This window comes from Struthio camelus, chromosome 4 (assembly GCF_040807025.1).
Source record: "Struthio camelus isolate bStrCam1 chromosome 4, bStrCam1.hap1, whole genome shotgun sequence".
Lineage (NCBI taxonomy): Eukaryota > Metazoa > Chordata > Aves > Struthioniformes > Struthionidae > Struthio > Struthio camelus.
Window position 1 is genome coordinate 46,689,044 of NC_090945.1, and position 13,475 is coordinate 46,702,518.

General features: G+C 36.3%; 1 long non-coding RNA gene across 1 annotated transcript in view; it reads left to right on the forward strand.

Annotated features, from left to right (window-relative positions):
- LOC138067198 (uncharacterized) overlaps window positions 1-13,475 on the forward strand; it is a 121,947-nt gene that overhangs the window by 9,141 nt on the left and 99,331 nt on the right. The window contains exons 2-3 of the long non-coding RNA XR_011141024.1: window positions 1,517-1,610; window positions 5,024-5,202. This is a non-coding gene — a long non-coding RNA (uncharacterized lncRNA). The remainder of the gene's footprint in view (window positions 1-1,516; window positions 1,611-5,023; window positions 5,203-13,475) is intronic.

Below are 13,475 nucleotides of genomic sequence, written 5' to 3' on the forward strand. Positions count from 1 at the left end.
GCAAGTTGCTCTGAGAGTATTACAAATATTGAAGTGAATACAAATATTACTTCTGAACATATTGTACAGTATCTTTAAGTATCTTTTCACTAAGCACAAGCAAAGCTACTAATATGCTTCTCATAGTACGACACGCTCGATCTTCACATATCCAATGCTACAGTAATTGCCAGGAAAAGGTGAGAGCTTTAGCAAACCTATAATTAGCTTTCACTATTTTCCAAAGGAGGATGAGGAGAAAGGAGAAGCATTCTTATAAATTTCAGTCATCAGCCTTTGTTAGTAATATTGGGTCATAAATACGCACACATTGCTTTTCTTTAGGATACTAATCTGTCCACACTGATGCAGTCTCAGGTTTGGATTGCACAGGCAATCACATTGTGTTCCTGTGAGTTCATGAGCAGTGTCATTCCTGCTCACACCCAGGGAACGTAATCCACGCAAGATACCTCTGGTGACTCAGAAACTTTCAGGCTTGATGACATTACTCCCAGCCCTGGAAATGTCACTGCTCTTAATGGCAGTACATCCTTGTCCATTAGAGTGGTGTATTATGACAGGTATTGCTTTGTCAGGCTTGCCTTAAACAAATCTGGAAGGGATCTTTACTGTATGTGTTTACAATGCTTGTTCCTCGTCAATTGGAGGAGACACTAAGGCTTAATAGGCTCATGCACAGATTTTATAGGATGTCAGAACAAAATGATTTTTTATTGAGGAAGGGTCAAACCAGTTGTGCTTTCTGTTGTGTCACACTAAACAATGTAAGAATCATGTTAAAAAAGTTCTGGGCTCTCACTAGAAAGCAAAGGCTATGAGAAATGATTTAAGGCTACATTATCCTGTTTCTAATTCCTTTTCTTTCTTCCTGCGGAAATGTAATTGCAAGAGGCTGGGAGAAGGGATTGGAGCATTGGCTTCTATGTCAGCCTTGAAGAGAGTCATAAAGTCTTTTTTATGGGTTTCTCTCTAGCCTAGTTCTACTTTTTCAAATTAGAGGAGACAATATGACAATCTTAGCTAGCTCTGATCTTACATCTTAATTTGCAAACTCAGCAGCAATATCTGTGCCCAACTTAAGGGGATATCAGGAAATATTTTTGAATTTAAACAGTTTTCCAGCCACCTGCGGTAAAGGGCCTATTTACAGTTTGTCTGCATATTGCTTTAAAGACCTACTCCTCCCCAAAATTAATATGTTCTGATAATAAAATCCTTGGATTATCCAAAGTCTGTCTTGGCTAAGCTACCTATTAGATCATAGATACAGAAGTCAAACATGAAGCTGGAAGTTTTAAACAATAAATTAATTGAACTGAGTTTTTTCTGAATCAACACAGCAAATATAGACACTAGAAGTATAATTCTTTGAAGCATTTGATTTTTTTTTTTAAACTGAGCTGCTGACATTCTCATTTTTTAAAATGTATTTTCAATCATTATTAGCTAATCTATTATGTATGAAAAACTTAATAATACTACTCTGTATTGTCTATTTCTTCACATTTCCTAGCATCACTTAATAAAATAGTGGAAGCTCTAGCATGCCGCTGCTGATGTACCTTGGTCATGACCTGGAAGGACCACCCACTCCTGTAAAAGAGAGGGTAAGCCTGTCTCTATGCTAATTTGATTTTAGATCTCCTTTGAAGAAAAAGAACGTGTACCTTTCAGTTAGCTTTGTTCTGGGTTGAGCTACTTCTATGGCGCAGGTTTGGCTCACTGAAGCCATGTATTACTACATGAATAAGGCAAAGATAGGGTGTTTTGTGTGCACATGTGCAAAGGAGAAGGAAAACTTCATTGGTACTTCTATTTATTTTCCACTTGAAGAAAGTCCAGATATTTTGCTACTTGTATTTGAAAAAATAAAAGAAAAATAAAAACATTCATTTTAGCCAAAATGAATCTTTGGTTAATGAGATGCTATTGATTACTTTGAAGGAAAAAAGTAATATCCTATGACATATAAATCTCAAGGTATTGGTTAAAGATCTAAATCTTTTTTTTTTTTTTTTCCACAAAAGAAGCACTTGTAATTAGGAACCAAAAATGCAGTAAGCCAGAAAAGAGAAAATAAATTTACTGAAGTGATTTTGCAAATCACAGTTAATTGAGCCACAAACAAAGCAGCAAATAGAGGAAATAATGTGGTAATTGGAACCCTCATCCCTTATTGGCATACATTATGGGTTGCTATCTTTTAGCAGTATTAAATCATTGCATGCGAATGTTGCCAAAAAAACTCTTCATTTCCTTTTAGTGACTTCTTACTGCCCTCAGTTGAAGTTTAATAGAAAAGGAAGGACATGATGTAGTTTTAATGACAGGAAACCCATGGCTTCCAAATGAATAAATTCCATCACTGGCTGCCACAAAGTGTGCTAATTATTTCCTTTGATAAATTAAAAGCCGTAAAAGTCCAAAGTATATAGCATGTGGTTTACAGTTATAGTCTGCCTGTCTGCATTATTGAAAGTTCATATAAACCTCATTATTTTAATTTAATAAACATTATAATTATTTTTTACACCAGTAGGTTGTATAGAAAGCATATGTTGAAGACAGACTTTTCTGACAGAAGGTTAAATACGCCACAAGCTGAATAAGCAAGGAACATGATGCATCATGTTGTGATAGCTCAGTTTTTAATTATACTTTTCAATGAGCAGATTCATATTTTTTTTCTTTCTCTAAACAAGAGACTAATGATTACTCTTATCCAGTGAATAAGTGAGTAGTTCGTTCTGCAGTGTGTGCTCTAATGAACAATCCAGTCACTCATGTTTTAGAACAGGCAGAGAAACTTTGGGAAAAAATGAAGGAAGTGTACACAGGAATTTTTTTTTTGTATTTTGAAAAACTTATCAAAACTCCCCCTTATAACTAATAAACGTTACAGGACAAAAAAATTTGCATTTTATCTGAAGGAATGAAACAGATATCCAACTCTGGTTCAAATAACCACATTTTTTTTCCGAAAAAGGCTGTATCCAATGAGCCCCTGAATATCTTTAATGACTATTGTACTAATGAAATTTGGGCCCGCTTGGTACCTCATGGGATTAGGCCCTAACCTTAATACTTTGAAAAAGACTGAGAAGCAAAAGCAGTGTTTATAGTTTGTGGAAGTTCATCTTGTGTTATTATTTTAAAAGTTTTAAAAGGCAAATATTTTACTTTGTACAAATGTGTACTGTATAAATGTACAGTTAGTCTAGCTTTCTTGTGCTGAAGAGTAGCTTTCCTGCAAATATGCAGGGTATACTGCAATCACTATATGTGTCGATGACCAATTAATTTAGTAGTTCAGTGCAAAACTATTTCATTTGCTCTTAGAAATATATTTTGAGACTTTATGGAGCAAATTTAGGCTTGCATGTGCTACAGGGCAAAAGTCAGTGGAATTATGTCTAGTTACAGTGATGCTGACTTTGCTATAATTATATGATAGAATTTCTCAGTTTTTAGCGTGACAGATACTGCACTGTGTTGCAGGGAAATGTGTTATAACCTAGGAAAGGAAGGAGAAAAAAAAAGCATTTTCTGAGCAAATGTCTCAGTCAACTATTGAAAAACATTATTCTGCCTTTTAGTGAACTGAAATTGAAACTTTTGTTTTTTTCTTTGATCTGCCATACAGGCACTTCTTTTTGTCATTTCATTGTTATATGATAACAGGAAAAATGCTTTTGAGTAAATGGATAGGGAAGGAGTTTTCTGAATCCTCCTATCTGAAAGGGAGGAGGTTGAAGGAGAACTGGGGGAGGCATTTTCATATTCTTGCAGAAGTAATTGGTGTTGCAAGGAAATGTAGGAGGGTGAATTCTTCCACATTACAACACACTGCAACCCCAGGAGTAATGAAACATACTATACATTCTAGCTGGAGTACACATAATTGCAAAGTACTACATAAAGTCAATTGAAAGTGTCAAATCTATAGTGACACTTGTAAGAATAGCACTGAAGACAGGCATGTTCCCTTTACAAACCTATCTTTTGGATGAGACCAGTGCTTATTATTAATAAATCTATGAACAAGAAAATAAAGGGCTATAACAGACATAGTAAGGTCAATCAAGCAGAGAATAAAAATATTACAGTTACCTGCAGCAAGATGCTAGTGTAAAAATGACTGTTGGTTTAAGGGAATTAAGGAACTTGTCACAGACTCATTTTGCCTGTTATCAAATGGGATTTAGGAGGCACAAACATTTCTTAATCTATTATAGTCACGATAGTACTTCTATTTTTTGATTATAAAGAGATAGTAATGCCTGCTGGGAAAATGCAAACACACTTGAACCATGCACAGGAATTCTGTTCCTTTGCTCATCCTTTTCCTTGCCTCATCCTTCCCCTTGCCCCTTGTTTATTAATGGGAGGAAGACAAAACTACTGCTTTCTTAGAATTTATTTGTCCCATTGTTTTTTCCTTCTGTGGTCCTAACCAGCTCAGCTCATAAGCTGAAAATGATTTGCATAACAGCTAACTATAGCCATCTGAGTAAAATACAATCAGAATAGGCAATTAACTTTATTGATACAGCTGTAAAAATAGCTACAGAGACCTAAAAATATTACAGAGACTCTTTAATAAGAGTTTTCTGTAAAATACTAGTGGGACTTGAACACCTGACTAATATTAGCAGCATGGAATAGAACCATTTTATTTTAAAGAGTTTCATCATCTCTTCGTTATCTCTTTTCATAGTTGTTCTTCAGATAATGATTTGTATGCTATGTCTTGAATTTTATAGGCATTGATTTTTCACTTTGATAACACAGTAGTATATGTAGAGAGATCTGTGTGAACAGTGTTTGCACTATGTACAAAAAGAAAGGTTGTCTGTAAATTGTGTTCCCTTAGCATGTGGAATTACAAGACAAGCCTAGACTACTTCTCTGCAGTCCTGTAGTTTAAAGGCAATTATGGCAGAAATGATGCTTAAGCAGTGAATAGAATGGGAAAAACAGGGTTACTGTGAAAATCCTTCTATCTTACCATTTGGCATAGGTTAAAGACAGCCCTATGGGAGCTAGACTATCCATCTCATCATGTTCCTGCCTATCACTGGCCTGCCTTCCAGCTGACAGCAACAAGGAGTTACCTCTCGGTGAAAAGTACTTCGGTTGACTATGAGAAACAGAAGGAGGAGTGGCTGTGGTTTCTTTCTATACCTGCAGGAGGTCAATGTAAGTGACTGTGATGAAATTCTCTCCTTGATTTTTCTGAGCTGTTTACAGCTCATGTACTACAATACCACAGCATATGTGAATGAGGATATGACACAGGATCCCTCTGATGTTCTGGGGCGGTTTAAAATGCATGTTCAAATGTTTTCTTATGTTTAGGCACTAGAAGAGTTCTTGATTTAAAGGCTATAAATCAAACACTTCCATACTGTAAACATGTCACTGGCATTCCCTGGAGAGCAGTTTGGGGTTTATTGATTTCACGTTATGAAGAAGCAGCAATTTTTTGTTTCTGCGTGGTATAAATACCTCTGCCCTGTCCAGAAGAGCACAGAGCAGTGAGGTGGTAAGACTCTGTGTTCTGTATCACAGGCCCACCTTCAAAATGCAGTGTAGATGTACTGTGTGTTTAACTCATATGGTGTACCTTTTTTCTGATGAGCCATAATCTGGGGGCAAAGAGAGATTAATCTTTAATGCAGGTTGTGCTATTGCTGCTTCATATTAACAGTGGTTAAGTTGAGCTACGGGTATCTTCTGAATTTTGGCTCATCTAAGTTCTATATTGCACCGGTAGTGAGGCTATGGTAGCATGGGAGCTCCTGGGTCATCCAGGCTCCCAGTTTAAGTGAGCTGAGCCTTGGGAACCACCTATGTGTCCAGCCCAGCCCCATCACACAATAGGGCAGCAGGGCTCCTGGAGACCCCTGCATGCTAGCGCTTCCCTTCTCCCCTCAGTTTCCTTAGCGGGGTGGTACGTTTGGCTCAGCTCTAGGAAACTTGCATTAGCAATTTATAAAGATTAGCTTTATACAATATAGTGTTTATCCGGGATTCTTTAACATTGTTTTTCCTGAGAATATGCTTATTAGTTTACTTATGAAGAAAATCCAGTCCACCATCCGACTTGGGGTCTATGTAAAAAAGCTGAGGGACAAGAAAAGATGATTATTTTGAACTTAGTCTTCATGTATTATTGCCGATTGGCAGAATGGGATGTACAGTTAACACGCTATTTTCCTATTTCCAAATGTCACAGCCAACACAGGCTGGCATAAAGCTGTAGATGTAATTACCACAAAAAAAAAAAATTAGATGGATGCATATGTTGAAACATTCAATTTCTTATTGTTACAAATGTTTTATCTGCTTTTATCTGGTTCCTATCCCTATCAAGCGAGTGAGCTACAATAATATTATGATATGATATAAAACGTTTCCGTTTCCTCGAGGTGGAAAAGCAAGAAGGTTAAATATCAAATGGCTTGGAGCTCTAATTTGAAATCCCATCAGGGTCACTTGTTTACTAGCACTAATAGTTAACTAGTGCACAGCCTTTAAATTACTGCTTATTACAGCAGTGCTGTTCACACCACTATGCTTAAGGACCTGTCAGCATTTCCACTGGAAAACTCTGTTTTCAGAGGCTTATGACTTTGTCATGAATATTTGCTCTGAAACTTGCCAAATGTCATCTCAGGCTAGAAACATTATTTCCTTTATTGGAGACTGCTTGACTTGAGTGGGGAATAAATCAGCTTTGAAATGATTTTGAACATAAGAGCTGACTGAAGTGTTTCCCCACCACCAGTCTAGCATATTTTAAATAGTGTAAATGAGGAGGGTACTTGGATTGTGAGCTAATGAAGGGGCAACACAGTGAAAAGAGTGAGTGTAAAAGTACACTGATTGGCTATATCTTTATAGCGCGGTCTGTCATGGTAAAAATGCACAGTATTAGCTTTTTCAAGCTTTTGCAAAATATTGCTGAGAATATAGCCATTAAAACTCGGATTTGCTTTCAGTACTTTGACTTCAATTTACTCCTTTGACTTTCCTGTTCCTATTTGTTAAATCTAACTGTACTCGGACTGAGGTGACTTGGGTTTGAGTCTTAGCTGTGCTTAGCCTTTTTGTAGCCTTAGATATGTTAGATAAGCTGGTATTTCATTCCCCTTTCTGTAAAGCTACTCCACAGTCCAATTCCTAGCATCTGGTAAGATACTAAGGAGGTGGGTGCTGCTTCAAGACTTTAGCTTCAGTGTAGTATATGGCACTCAGAATCCTCAGACTGGAGTAATAATAAATGTTTAGTTTATTATTATTTTTTGAAGAATTCCCTTGTCTTTCAGGAAACAAGTATTTCTGTCTATTTTATTTACTACTGATAAGTAATCAAACTAATTTTTTCTCCAGAACAAAAGTGAGAGCTGTTTTTTATGATGGAACAGTTTTCCTGATGTCTGTTAACATGGCAGAGGGCTTTTCTTTCCTTAATTTTTGTTTCTTATGTTTCTGTGAACACCACATGTACCCGGATTCCAATGGTTTAAACTTTGTTAAATTTTATCGGCTTTCTGCAGTTTGAGTTACTTCACTAGCTCAAGAATCAAATTAATGTCTTCCTTGACAGGTGTTTCATTGTACTAACATGGAGAAGATAACAGCTTCAAACATCGACTTTGTTTGATTTTAATTTTTAATTACTGCATTGATAAAACTGATATTTTCAAGGCTAACACATTGTGTTCAAGTCCATGGACAAAAATAATTGTTTTGGAGATTTCATTACATGCTTTTGTGAAATCTGTAAGTAAATCTGTTGGAAAATAGCTAAATATCAAGCTAGCATGCAGGCTGGCTTCAGCTCCATACTTCAGGATGCGTTTTTTGCTGATCAGCCTTCACACTTATATGTACAACTTTCCCACAGAGCTACAGCTCTTGCTTTCCCATCCACAGCTATGTTGTGTCCTCTTCAGAGTGTTTATTTCTCTTGCTGTCTGTTTCTAGGTGTTAGGGAAAAAGGTGCATTAGCTAAGAGATTATTTTTCTTGGAGGAAAATATAAGCATAAATTTCACCAAAGTGTGTTTTACCTACAAAGAAAGGGCCAGCACCTAATGAAGGTAAAATATCCTTCTATGTCTGCATTTTACAAAAGATGTAAACAAGCTACTGGAATAAATATGCATAAAGCTACACCGAAAAAACACACAGAAGGTAGAGTGAATGATAGCATGAAGCAAGCCTTAGGGCAAAGCACATATGACAGGTTTAAAATTAGTGTTGGACTTGATAGGAATTGGGAGATAAGCTGGGGAGAGGAAAAGTCAGATTCAAAATGTGCAGGTAAGAAAACACTGACCTAGCAGGCTTCTGTTTTGCCCATAGCCCTGAATATGTTTTTTTTTTTTTTTTTTTAACATTAGGGTCACTGCAGGAGCAGGAATGTAAATTAGTAGGTTTCAAGAGCTACTACTTATTTTTTGTATGATAAGATATACAAGGAATGGAAAGTAAGTGGGAAATGCAGAAATGTTCTTCCAGTTTACTCATACAAACTTTAAACTGAACATGGACACTCTACAGTTGTAATAAATGGTAACTTTCATTCAGCAAATTTATTGTGGATCAAATGTACAGTGATTAAAGCTGAAGAGCTGAATGGAAATGAATTGCAGTGATGGTGCAGGGATAGCTCAAAAGGGGAGGGCAAAAGACCATTCTGTGATAAAGATGCTCTGATGTGTCAGGGCTGCGAGAGGTGAAGAACTCCATCGTTCTTCAACAGTATAAGCCAGGATTACAAGAATATTATTGTTTTAACCCCTTGGCTGCTCCGTGAACATCTGTGTAGAATTCATCTGCTGGGCTTCTGAACGCATCCATGCACACTCATGTCTCCGCAGATCTGAGTGCAATGCTAACAATGTTGATTCATTGTTGTGGTGATTATACTCAATGCAGAAAAAAATTAACCTTGAAAAACAGTAAATTTACTTTCCTTCGAAATCTTTGTACCACATGCAGATGTTAATTATTTCCTATAGTATTTCTGTCGTTCAGGCGAAGGATCCATGTGTGCCTCTCATGACCCCAACTAGGTTGTTAGCTGCAACAGAGAAGCAGGACTTCAGAGGGAGTTGCTAACCTTCACTGAATAGCCTGTCAGCCAGAGAATGATACAGAGCACCTTCAAAAGGTCCCCTAAGTAATGAGCACTAAGGAGGGTTATAATAGGCCCATCATTAGCTCCAGCTAATATTTTGACCTAATGCCCACATATAGTACAGGTGTCATGCAGGGCCACCATAGGATTAATCTGCAGGATGTTTTGTGGCTGTTTGATGACAACACGTTTCTTCAGCATGTTTCCCAACTTGTAAGCCTTTATATATATTCTGTATAAAGCAAGTACATTATGACCTCTTGCTTATATTTCTTTACTTTCTTCCTCAAAGTCAGTCACCCACAGTGACAAATGAATCTAGTACATAGGCATGCAAAATAGAACAATAATTAGCAAGGCATTAAATGCCCACCCTCTAACAAGAATAAAGCAAAATCTAAATGCAGAGACTAGGCGAACTAGTCCTTCTTCCTACTGCTGTGTTTTCTTTCCTTCGACAGAATTTTTCCAAATCCTGATACTACGTACGGTTTTGAAAAGGATGAAGATTTGTGCCCTCCACATAGCTTTTAATGGATCTGCTATATACCCATCACCTACCTTCCCTGGAGGTCTTGCTTTCCTTTACTTTTCATGATAAATAGTTTATTTTGATCTTTCCATCAGTGTGTCTGTTATCTATCCTGTTTTTTTTAACTTATTCCCTTCCTCAAAAATACATTCTTATCTCCTTACTTGATGGTTAAGGATCTTAACCATTGTAGTGGTTAAGGATCCACCTTCTCAGATGTTATCAAGATTTCCTTGCCTTTGTGTTGGTCCTGTTTCTTCATATCACTTCCTAAAGAATGGCCGTCAGTCTGTAAGTTGAACTGAGTGAATGTTAATGTTATTCATATTTTTCAACCAAAACTGGCATAAATTCATTTAACTCCATTTGTCTGTTCTCCCCTCCATGTGGTGTGAAGTTATATTTTATTAAACTGTGCAAGTTAATTTCATGTGATGCCCTCTAATCTGGCAGTCATACTGTAGAATGCATCAATCTTAAAAGACAATTCATGCAGTTTTTACTCAGTAATATCAATAGCAAATATGTATGATGAGCCCACTTAATAATAGGATATTAAATATAAGGAAGCAACATTTGACTGATAGCATCTACTTTTACATCCTTTATATGTATACACACACACTCCAATAAGATTTTGTATTCTCTTTTCACTTACCCCACTATGCTGGTCTTATTTATACTTACAAAGATGAAGAAGTAGAGAATTCAAGCTTGTGCTCTCACCTCAGCTTGTTAAAGCAAAAACATGTAATAAAATGGTAAAAATAAGAGTTCTTTATGACACAACTTGATCTTAGCTTTTAAACTGAAAGCTTATTCTCAGAGTCTCTTAAATACAGAGCGCATGATATATATTTTTGTTTGTGCACTCATGCAGAACTTTTTCTTTAGGTAGCTAGATAAACACAAGAATTTAAGTTTCTTTTCTCTAGGCAGGCACTTGTCTACATACAAGTGTGTTGTTTATGAGAAAATGTTATGTTAGTTTCAAATTAGTATTACTAAATCTTACTGTATTTTTGAATACATTTATAATCAACATTTATGTTAACTCTGCACATTTGATGTGGGAATACGTTTTAGAAAGGGATTCTGTGTAACTCTGCCAATTTAGATAACTTATTAAAGGCCCTTTTATTTTGAGGAGCTGGATAATGCTAAACTCTAAAAGGCCATTGCAAATAATTTCATTCATTGGGAGATGGCACTTACCAAAGAAGAGAAAAGAAAGTATTTTGGATGACATTTAACTTGACTTAATTTGGGCACAGTATCTTGAAATTCCTCATATGAGCTTACTGAGTACAAATTTATGTTTTGTTACTGTTTTCTTTCTTTCCCCTTTTCTCAACTGAGTTATCTTCAGGGAAATTCAAGCATTCTCAGTGCAGTCTTTTTTTATTAAAAAAAAAACTTCTTGTGACCAAGTCTATTCAGTGCTTAAAATGATAAAATTTGGTCAATCCCTATTTGTTGTTTCTTTCTCTATAGCCACTAAAAATAAATCCTTCAGGAGAACATTTCTTTAGCTCACTTTTTCATTATTTCCAGAGGCAAAAGCTGGCAAGGCAATTTATAATTCAATTTTTGCTAAATCCACAACACCTAATATATATGTCAGGCATTTCAACGGCAGGGTACTTTGGGGATAGGTGATAAATTGTACTGATTATAAGTGCAAGCTGTTCTTCCAAAACATCATATCAAAAAGAAGGCAAGTATTATTAGGAGAATGTAATGTATCTTTAGAATGTCCAGAAACATAAGAGATAATCACTTCATGTGAATATATTCTCCCTTGAGTTTTACAGCTCAATATTAAGGTCTTACCATGTTTTTGATAGCACTCATCTGGAGGGAGGGACCATCATGGGTTGGTAGTCTTTCAGCAGCCACATAGCTCTTAGGCCTGCAATAATTCATTTTTTCCAAAAAAGGGCTTTCTATGAAACCTGAAACAAGGTCATAATAATTTTCTGACTATGTTGGTATATGTGAAAAGTATAAATATTATTTTATAATATAATCTCCCCTGATCTTTTAAACATCCTTTCAATGTTTCCATGTATTTTCCTGTGAGATGCATTTGGCTTTAACTGTTTATCAATGTTGCTGAGCAAAAACAAAAAGCATTTTAGGTTCAGCATGAATATTAAATTAGTGTGAAATCAGAGGAAAAGGACAATATGTCTTGGAATCTTTCCTTTCAGTTTTTGTTTTCTAAAGTTTTTACTTTTTAAACCTCAGGGGAAAAAATCTGTTAATCTTACAAAGATGAGATTGACATATCAGCTACAAATAGCTAGAAAAAAAAATAGGGGAATTGAACTGGATATTTGAGATTAGCTAGTATGATGCAAAGCTTTTCATCATTGTGATGTTCTCTTGGATTTAGCTTGAACTGGTTTTGACTACCAGTCACCACGTGCTCCTTGTTTGTCTTGCCAACTATCTATATCCTGCTTAGACTCTCGGAAGAACTAACTGTTCTTATGTCCGTGACATTGATTTAGGACCCCATTCTAGTCTATCCAATTTTAGACAAATTTTCTTTTTTGCATCTCAAGAAAATCTTTCCTTGGTCTAGGGGTAGGCAGCCCTTATTAAAGGCAAGAGAATAAAATTACAAAATTTACGCGCATCTAAGGTCTGGTAGAGCCAAGTGTAATAAAAGCAATAAGGTTCAGAGTAGAAGAACGAAGTTCCCATGACTCCTGTTCTAACTGTTTGCTTTCCTACCTGTGTGCCACTTTTATTTTTTAAATTCTAATGCCAATACGCCCATCTTCTAAGCTGTGTCCTAAACCGTCTCAGAAGTAGCTTTTGATTATGGGTAATATCTGAAGAATGTTGTTGCACATTCAAGTCAGTATGCCAAGTTGTCAAAATTTTCTCTGTCAAAATGCTTTATATTCAAATTAATTTTTTCTAATAGAATTTCCTTTTTTCTTTGCTTCTACAATTTAATCTCTTCATTACGGAGGAAGAAGGATTTTCACTGTAAAATAAAAATGCCACTCTTAATTGCTGCCAGCGGAGAAAAAAAGAGTTTGTGAAATTTCTTAACAACTTCTGAATTTTTCTTTCAAAATTTTGAAAACACGAAGTTTCTTTCAAATTCTTAATGAAAACCTAGAGTACCTTTTTGTGCAGTTTAAGTCAGTATCACCTGACGACTGTGGGAGCTTGCTTTAAATAATGAGAGTTTGTCTGGAATGCTGTTTTTAATGGATTGCATAGGCCCACTTTTCAATTGACCTTGCGTAAAGGAATACAGCAGTGAAACTGAGGACCGAAAGTGAATGAAGGCAAAACCATTACCCTCCTTCTGAAAGACACTCTTTCAGACCAGCAGCTTAATGGAACTGAATGAAGAATTCCTCCCCCCTCCACCCTGTTGCAGCAACCCTCCCCCTCCACTCCCAAACTTTTAGTTAAGTTTCTTTTGCTGCACCTAAACTCATTTAATGAAGAAGATGAACAAATGTGGAAAACAAATGATCACTCATGAGCCAGACCAGCTTAGTGTGCACGCTTGTCTGAAAGACTGATGAGATAATACCTGCAAAAGAATGGTCTGCTCTGACAGGAAAAGGAGAACCAATGCATCCAGAACACCCAATAGCTCATCTGGCAGTAAACGAGGGGTCAAAATGTCAGTCTTCCAGTCCTGCCCCTTGCAGTGTTAGAAATCTATTAAAGAAGTCCTAACATCTATTCAAGAGTATTACAGGCATTCTTACAACACGAGTGGGAAAGAAAAAATAGATGGAAGTATGGATAGAGG